This window comes from Phragmites australis, chromosome 22, assembly GCF_958298935.1.
Source record: "Phragmites australis chromosome 22, lpPhrAust1.1, whole genome shotgun sequence".
NCBI classification, from domain to species: Eukaryota; Viridiplantae; Streptophyta; class Magnoliopsida; order Poales; family Poaceae; genus Phragmites; species Phragmites australis.
In genome coordinates, this window is record NC_084942.1 from 13,549,311 (window position 1) to 13,556,944 (window position 7,634).

General features: G+C 37.3%; 1 long non-coding RNA gene across 1 annotated transcript; it reads left to right on the plus strand.

Annotated features, from left to right (window-relative positions):
- The first annotated feature begins 977 nt into the window (after positions 1-977).
- Positions 978-5,941, plus strand: LOC133905535 (uncharacterized). The gene is made up of 3 exons (XR_009907636.1): positions 978-1,918; positions 3,244-3,367; positions 5,639-5,941. It is a non-coding gene; the product is annotated as an uncharacterized LOC133905535 (long non-coding RNA).
- Positions 5,942-7,634: the final 1,693 nt, after the last annotated feature.

The window sequence follows — 7,634 nt, forward strand, 5'->3', positions numbered from 1 at the left end:
ACGAGCCATTTATATGCCCATAGGTCAGTTTTTCACTTCAATTGAGCAGATTAAATGCACAAACATATGGTTTCTTAGATTCGCAATTGGATGTGCATTGTTTGGTATGTTGTTTCCCAGATACTTTGTCACATATCATCTCTTGTCATCTATCAGCTCTTTCTTTGGTACATGTGCATATAACCATGACATCTTACAACCATTGATGGCCTACAACTTTTTGCATGGACTACTGCATAGTATATTGATCCATTCCTCTATTCACTTCTATCAACCAGTTCATAAATCTCTCTTGCATCATGCATTACCTCCTAAAAAAATGATGCCCCCAGAGGTATTAAGCTTGCTGTTAACTAAGGTATCAATCCATCATATGATATCGGAGAATCAAAAACAATCATCTAGAATAATCTCAATAGGCTCCTTGTTGTCATGTGTTACATCCGAGAACAAATCATGTGTTTGGCTACCTTAAGACCTACACTGTGCAAGACCTTTTGATTAGGGAACCTTCAAATTCCATAACTTATGTGTGTTGCATGATGGTTTTCTAGCTTGAAAAATTTATGCTTGCGAACCATTCCATAACTTTTGTTTATTGCATTCAGGCAATGTCCATATTGATCGGTATTTTATCATGATTGTTAATGATATCAATGTCTTATTCAAGTCAATTGCTACTGTTATATATTACCATCTTTTTCCCCTTAATATGGCACACACTATACAATGAACCATTCCTGCCTTCAATCATATGAGGCCCTTCACTGTTTTTTGATATTCTTGTCTTTTATGTTAGATGTGGACTGAGCACAGAGATATCACTTAGCTTCTTTTCATGATAAAATTCACATCCTAAAAATTTGAACATATTTGTGCACCGTCATAGTTTCCTTGTATCGCATCCTTCTAGATGAAGTGATGATGTTAGTCTCTTTTTTCCAGATTGATTCCTTTGATTTTAGAAATATTGATTTCATCTTTATTGCTATTCATCTTGATCTTCTTAATATATGCTTTTTATGTTCGATAGGTGTTTACGCAAAAAAGTACTTGTAGTGCCTATCACGTATTCTGTTTTGTAGGACAGACTAAAGATACCACATTTCCTATTGTTGTCCAGGTATGCAAGTTTAAAGAATTGCAGTGAAGTGGTTAGTAAGCATAGTCTGAAGCCTGGGTGAATTTTCACGTTGAAATTGTTAGCCCTTCACTGGTAGACAGACCTATAGTTGCTTGCATTCAATATAGGAATATGGTTTATGCTACATCATTTGCCTTATCTTTGCTTAAAGAGATCGATCATGCACGTCACTTGATTGTTTCCTTCCATATATTCATCTAAATTTTCAACAATTGTTTTAATAAAATTTGTGACCTTGAATGTTGTAGTGTGTTCCATTCTCCATGAGTATATCCACAGTTTTGTGTTTGTTTTGGCTTATGTGGAATATTGAGATGATTCCTCAAAATTGGAAAGACTAAATTGGTACCTTTATAGCTCTTATCATTGAACTACTAAATAACACAAAAATAATAAACAACTGCAATGGAAAATGATTGACTTACAACCATCCTTTAGATTGTTGCCTTGTACTAAGTAAAATGTAAAGGTGGGCATGAACATGTTTTTGTAACAACGAATAGATTTGTTTCTTGTTGATTTGATGCCTCCAGGCATGAGCAATGGAGCATTTTAAAAGTATAAATTTTACCTTCTTCAAGTGTTCATTGTTCATTTCCTCCATGGATCCTCGGATCTGCTATGCTACACCTTTTACCACTGCTCAACTTAACAGTGTGCCTGCTCCATTAATGTTATTTTTTTCTTCCTTTTTCATTCCTAGATTCCGAGTAGCATGATAAATAAAAAGAGGTACAGCACTAGGAGCCTTTTGGACATAATCCGATTGAAAAGGTAAGATGGAGCACTGAAGTAGTTAGACCATTTTCGCTGTTCTTCTCTATCGTCACAGATTTGATGCCCTTATTCAGTGTTGTCTGCTTTCTTGTATATTTGTTCTTTTTGAATTAAAATGTTGTGGACCCTTAGGTAGAGCTATTTGTAAGCGCTGAATATTTTTACTATAGAAAAAAGTCTTTGTTCAAATATACGATTGTAGCCGAATGAATCCTTCCATCTTGTTTTGTGATCCAAATTTTTAAAAATGGTGTGGACCCTTAGGTACATAGATTGTATGATTATTGTTTCTTGTTTAGTTGAGGTTACTTTTGAGTTCATTGGCCGTGAGAAACTATTTTGCTTTTTGACTCTGAAAATTGTTTCCTGTATCGCCAGTGATGTCCTCCCATAATTATGAGAAGCTGCTTTGCTCTTTAGCTCTGAATATTAGAAGTTTCTATTTGATCAACATGTTTCATCACAATGATGTTTTTGTTGCATTGTTCAAGGCACACACAACTTGATATAGACCATGTAATAGGCAGGTTCGGTGACTTGGAGATGGTATTTTACATACATATTACTGTCTTTTTGTATGTAGATTTTGTTTGATTGTGCTTAAACATATTTCTTTTGGAATTGGTGGTTCTTTAATAGCGGCCTTGTGCAGTTTTGCATTTCCCCAAAATGAGCATTATTTTTCCAGATATCATTGGTCACTTTGGGTGGTCTGATTTTCCATGACCCCTTTTACTTTAGATACTTTATCTCAGGCATATCTTCGCTTGCCAATTTCCATTGTAGAAAAAAATGGATTTTTGGTACTTTCTATTGTCAATAGTTCACTAGAGATTTTAGCAAAGATGCCCATTGCCAAATGGCAGGAGCAAGATAAGAAGCGGGTAATTTCAGGTTCCTCTTTTCAGTTTAACTTTGGTTGCCACCTTGTTTTTAAAGTTAGATTACTTTCTATTTCATGTTACTACAAAACAGAAGAGATATTATTGGCATGCATTTGCCTACTTTGGTCACCATAACAAGATCATGTTGTCTACCCAGTTGATCATTTCACTTTTGCATGGTACATTACTTTATTTTTTGTATGCATGTGATTGTTAGATGGCTTGGTAGAAGTGTACAATAATAGGCTCGAATCAAGGATTAGTTAAGTTCAGCATGCTTGACAATAATGTGGTACATAATTTACACTTTGCTGATGCATCAATTCTATTGGGAAAATTGTCATGTCAAGGAAAGGACAAGCAGATATGCACATGAAATTAGTATTATCAAATGAGATAAAAACATCACTTTTTTCCTCTTCCTATGATCTTTTGCAGAACGGCAAAAATTAGCTGGTTGATGTTTTCTTTCCACCCCAATTCAGCAAGCTGCTGGTACTCCAAACATGAGGGAAGGTGTGTCAAGGTTGTCTCCAAAAGGACATCCAAAGCATCGAGTTGGGTAAATGCTCCTCCTTGCCATTTATGTCGTTATTCACTTCCGTCCCAATGCAAAGTTATAGAATTTTTATGGGCGTCCTGGTTGGGAGTCAATGCAAATTTACAAGACATTGGGATGATAGTTTTTTATCATTTATAGTATGAGTTTTTCCCCCTGCTACTTATATTCCTGTAGCTGTGGGTTACAGTTTTTGATCCGTAAGTAATTATTATTATGTATGGGTAGCATTTGGTTGCTAGACTCCTAAACCTAAGCTGCACTTCATTTCTCAGTTGATGTACTGTAACAATTTTTTTCTGCAATTCATTCAAAGCTCCAATTCTTTTCATGGTTGCATGTAACTATCCTAGCTTATTTTTCTCTCGAGATACCTAATGCTTTTGTTTCACTTCACACGTTTTTCCATCTGTACATGCAATTCAAGGGTCCAATCATAGTTCAGATTTACCATGGCCCTTCTAAAATGCAGTCCTCTCTATTTATGCCTTTTTACTGTTTTGTATGTGATGTGTGATTGCACATATCTTGGTTGATATCCTTCATATTCCTAAGCTATAATATGTTAATTTCTCTATTCTGCTGTAAAATAAAACCAGGAAAAGGTAATATCTTGATGTGTACTTTGCTCCATTGGTTACCAAAATATGCTATCTATTATGTTTGTCAAATTGATATTTTATTTTTCTATGGTGCGATTCTTCCCCTCTTGCACAATAAATATTTGGTAGATAGCTTCTTTCGTTGAGGCCTAGAACATTTGCCTTGAATCAAAGGATCAGGTTTGTCCATCATATATGCTTGGCAGTGAGGTGGTACTTAAAAACCTATGTTGGTAGATACTAGCAGTTCAAATAATGAAAGCACATACTGCTAAGTTCCATAGTCGCTGCACATAGGATTCGATTGCGACATTGCTACACAATTTGTAAGTTTCATCTTGTGTGCTGCTTCAAATACGTATAGTTGCCTTCTCTTCTTTTGGAGAAGTAGACAGTGATGTTTAATGCTGAACCGAGTAGGATATAGGATGAGGCTTCATTACCTTTTTTTTGGGAAAAAAAGATATGGAATAAGTACCAAGTTCAAGGTTGATGTTGGCCTAGCAGCGAAGCTTGCAGCTGTTAGCCATGGCTAAATATTTCTTTATTCATTCACAATGCTTATTTCAGAGTAAGGTAGGCAGCTGTGATCCATTCTGAGATACCCTTTGTTTTGGAATAGTTAATTTGGAAGTAGCATTGTACTGATAAGTTTTCAATTATTGTTATATTCATGTATAATAAATTGTTCTTTTTGGTATCCTTTATAACAATACATTACTCTACCTGATTACCCCAATAAACTCATGGATTCAAGTGATGGTTGTTTATTCTGTATATATGTCTTTATTAGGTGGTTTCCTTATACCTTAGTTGATGTGTTCTATTCATGCTAGATTGGAACGGATGGAACAAATAAAGCAAAAACTTGTGTTCTTTGGAGATGTGTGTGTTGTTAGCCTATGTGTAAACAACTTCAAGCATTGTTAAGTGTGAGTCGGAGTCCTGATGATACTTAAAGTGAAATAGCTTTGATAGTTTATCAGAGGTATGCATTCACAGTTAATGTGACAGACAAGTGATTCTGAAGGCGTGAATGGTCATTTGAGGTTAACATCAACCGTTCATGCGGCAGACAACCTGCAATTCCAATACAATGACATGGATATCTGGGGATGTGGATGGGGCAACAGATGGCAAAGACACCTAGGACTGCTTGCTTTCTCTTCCTGCATGTGTTCGAAAATGTTATTAATTTCATAAATTTTGGTTATTTGCTACTACCTTCGTTCTCAAATAGATGTTGTTTTAGGAATTTATTTTGTTGTCAAATAGACATTGTTTTAGGTTTTTAAGATAGTGTTTTACTAGAGTGCTTATATTAAAAGCAATTAGAAAGTGGATTTTTAATTCAATGAGTGTGGTGGATTGGTGGTTTATGTGCCATTGATTGAATGTGGGAGAAATAGAGGGTAAACATGTCATGTATGAAAGAATTTATTGCAATCTTGTTTTGTGTGTCAAAGGTTAAAATGATATCTAAAAGAGAACGGATATAGTACAACTTAAATGCTACCCCACCCCCACCCTCTTACTACCAAATAATTCTCTGAACTCTATATAAATGAAAGAATTGTCTTCGCAAGTGCATTTTACTTTTTTATCTTATTTGTTAGCCTATATCTTCTATATATATTAAGTGAATTTTGATTTATTTATTTTTACAATGCAGCCAAGACACAGAGGTTGAAGATAAACAAGGATCTGTGCGCAAGTATTTACTCAAGGATGGAGAACCATCTGGTCACGTCTCAAATGTTTCTTGTCCTGTGTCTATTGTCGTCGTGCATCTTTTTTTCCCCCCAACTGCGCTGAAATGATTACATGAAGGGACGTCCACAATGAAGTAGATGTTCCCATTCAAGAAGTGACGATTTTGGAACTAGACGGTAACGGAAGTCTTCCTCACTCTACAACTTTGTAGGTAGTAATTATGCAACTAGACATAATGTTGTCCCGCCCTCCAAAGTGGATTTGCCGGTAGCAAGGATTTCCCAAGCTGGAATTTTGGGTTAGTTTTAGTTCAAGCTACTCCTATCACGCTTCTCGGTGCTTGAGTCCTTACCAGAGGACTTGGACTTCTTCGGTAGCTGGTTCTTGAATCTTGGCTTGGACTTTTCTTCTTCTCTGGGCTGTCCTTAGGTTTCTTAGCTAGAGATGGCAAGTGGGCAAAGACGATGCAGCTGGCTCATCTCAAGACTGAGGTTGGAGTAGGGAACTCGGTGCACTTGAACATCTAAGTGGATTGCTCCTAGATTGTTCTTTGTGCACCAAGATGTCCCCCCCCCCTCCTTCCATTGGATCCTTTGAAGACGAGTTTGATCTAGTTTTTAGATCTCATCATGGAGGAATGTGTAAATCTGTGTCCACATCATTGGCATGTACAAAATTCACAAAGTTTGATAAACGCTCTTCGTGACTGACTGGGTCAATGCTTGTACATCGATTGCATCCGAACTCATCCTGTTCTTATATATCCCGACGTGTCTGGGGAAGTTTAACTTCCAGTCTTGGAAATTGGACACACCTCGCACGCGACCGGGGTGCTCAGGGTCCCCCAATGGAGTGCTGGTCATGTTCCCTAACCCTGGTGAATGAACCTTCGGAGGATTAGGCTGCTATTTCTTTCATATTTTCAATGACTGTTTGGGTTTCGCTAGATTTGAAGGTGATTTCTCCACTATTTGATAGCTTACCCCTCGCTCGCAAATACGGTTCCGATCATACCGGGAATTGCAACCAAGGATTCTCGCGGCCTTCGTTGGCTAACTTTTCAACCTTTGCCAGCCATTTCTCCCTTTTCCCCACTGTGAGGAACTATCCAAATTGTATTGTAGTTAATCATCAGGAATGGTCAATATCTTAATCAATCCACAACGATTAACCAGAATTCAATTCCAGTAGTCCCGGCACGTTGTGCCCAAGATCGGAACACATGTCTTTCCAACATACACATCACAACAAAACTTAAGAAAGAGCAAGTAATTGAAATTATATTACAAGCATTAGAGTATTATCATTTACAACAATTTATAAAAAGGATTAAAGAAACTACACAGCAAAAAGGTAATCACTATGAACAACAAAAGCTAGGTGAAGTCATATACCCTTAGGCTCCACCCAAAGGCATGCCACACGAGTACACACTATTCATTCCCACCACCTACATCGGCGGGCATGAAGTAGCCAAACATGAGCTCCTCCTCACCTGTGGAACTCGAAAGAGCAGCGTGAGTACGAAGGTACTTGCAAGACTTAATCCATAATTGGTACATATAAATAACCCAACTCCAAAGATTATGCAGTTGAGTCATTAGCAAGGAGTAGATCACAAGGTTAAGTAAATTCATATGCGTAAGCAACCTAACATCTATGTGTGAGCATCTATACTTAACTCAAGGCATATCTACGCTGTGACAACAACCTGCACATAAATGTAAAAGGAACCATCTCATGTAATGAAATAATTCACAACAACCAACCCCAACATACCATGTCATATCCCCAAATTTGGAAACTCTATGACTGATGCGGATGGATAGAAGCATGCTCATGACCGAGAGCACGGCAATTCAAAATGTTCTTACACCCTGCAGGGGGTACAACCTTACCAACACGACCCGGGTCCATCCTCTTGGCCCCTGAGACAACCTTTTTCATACCCGGAA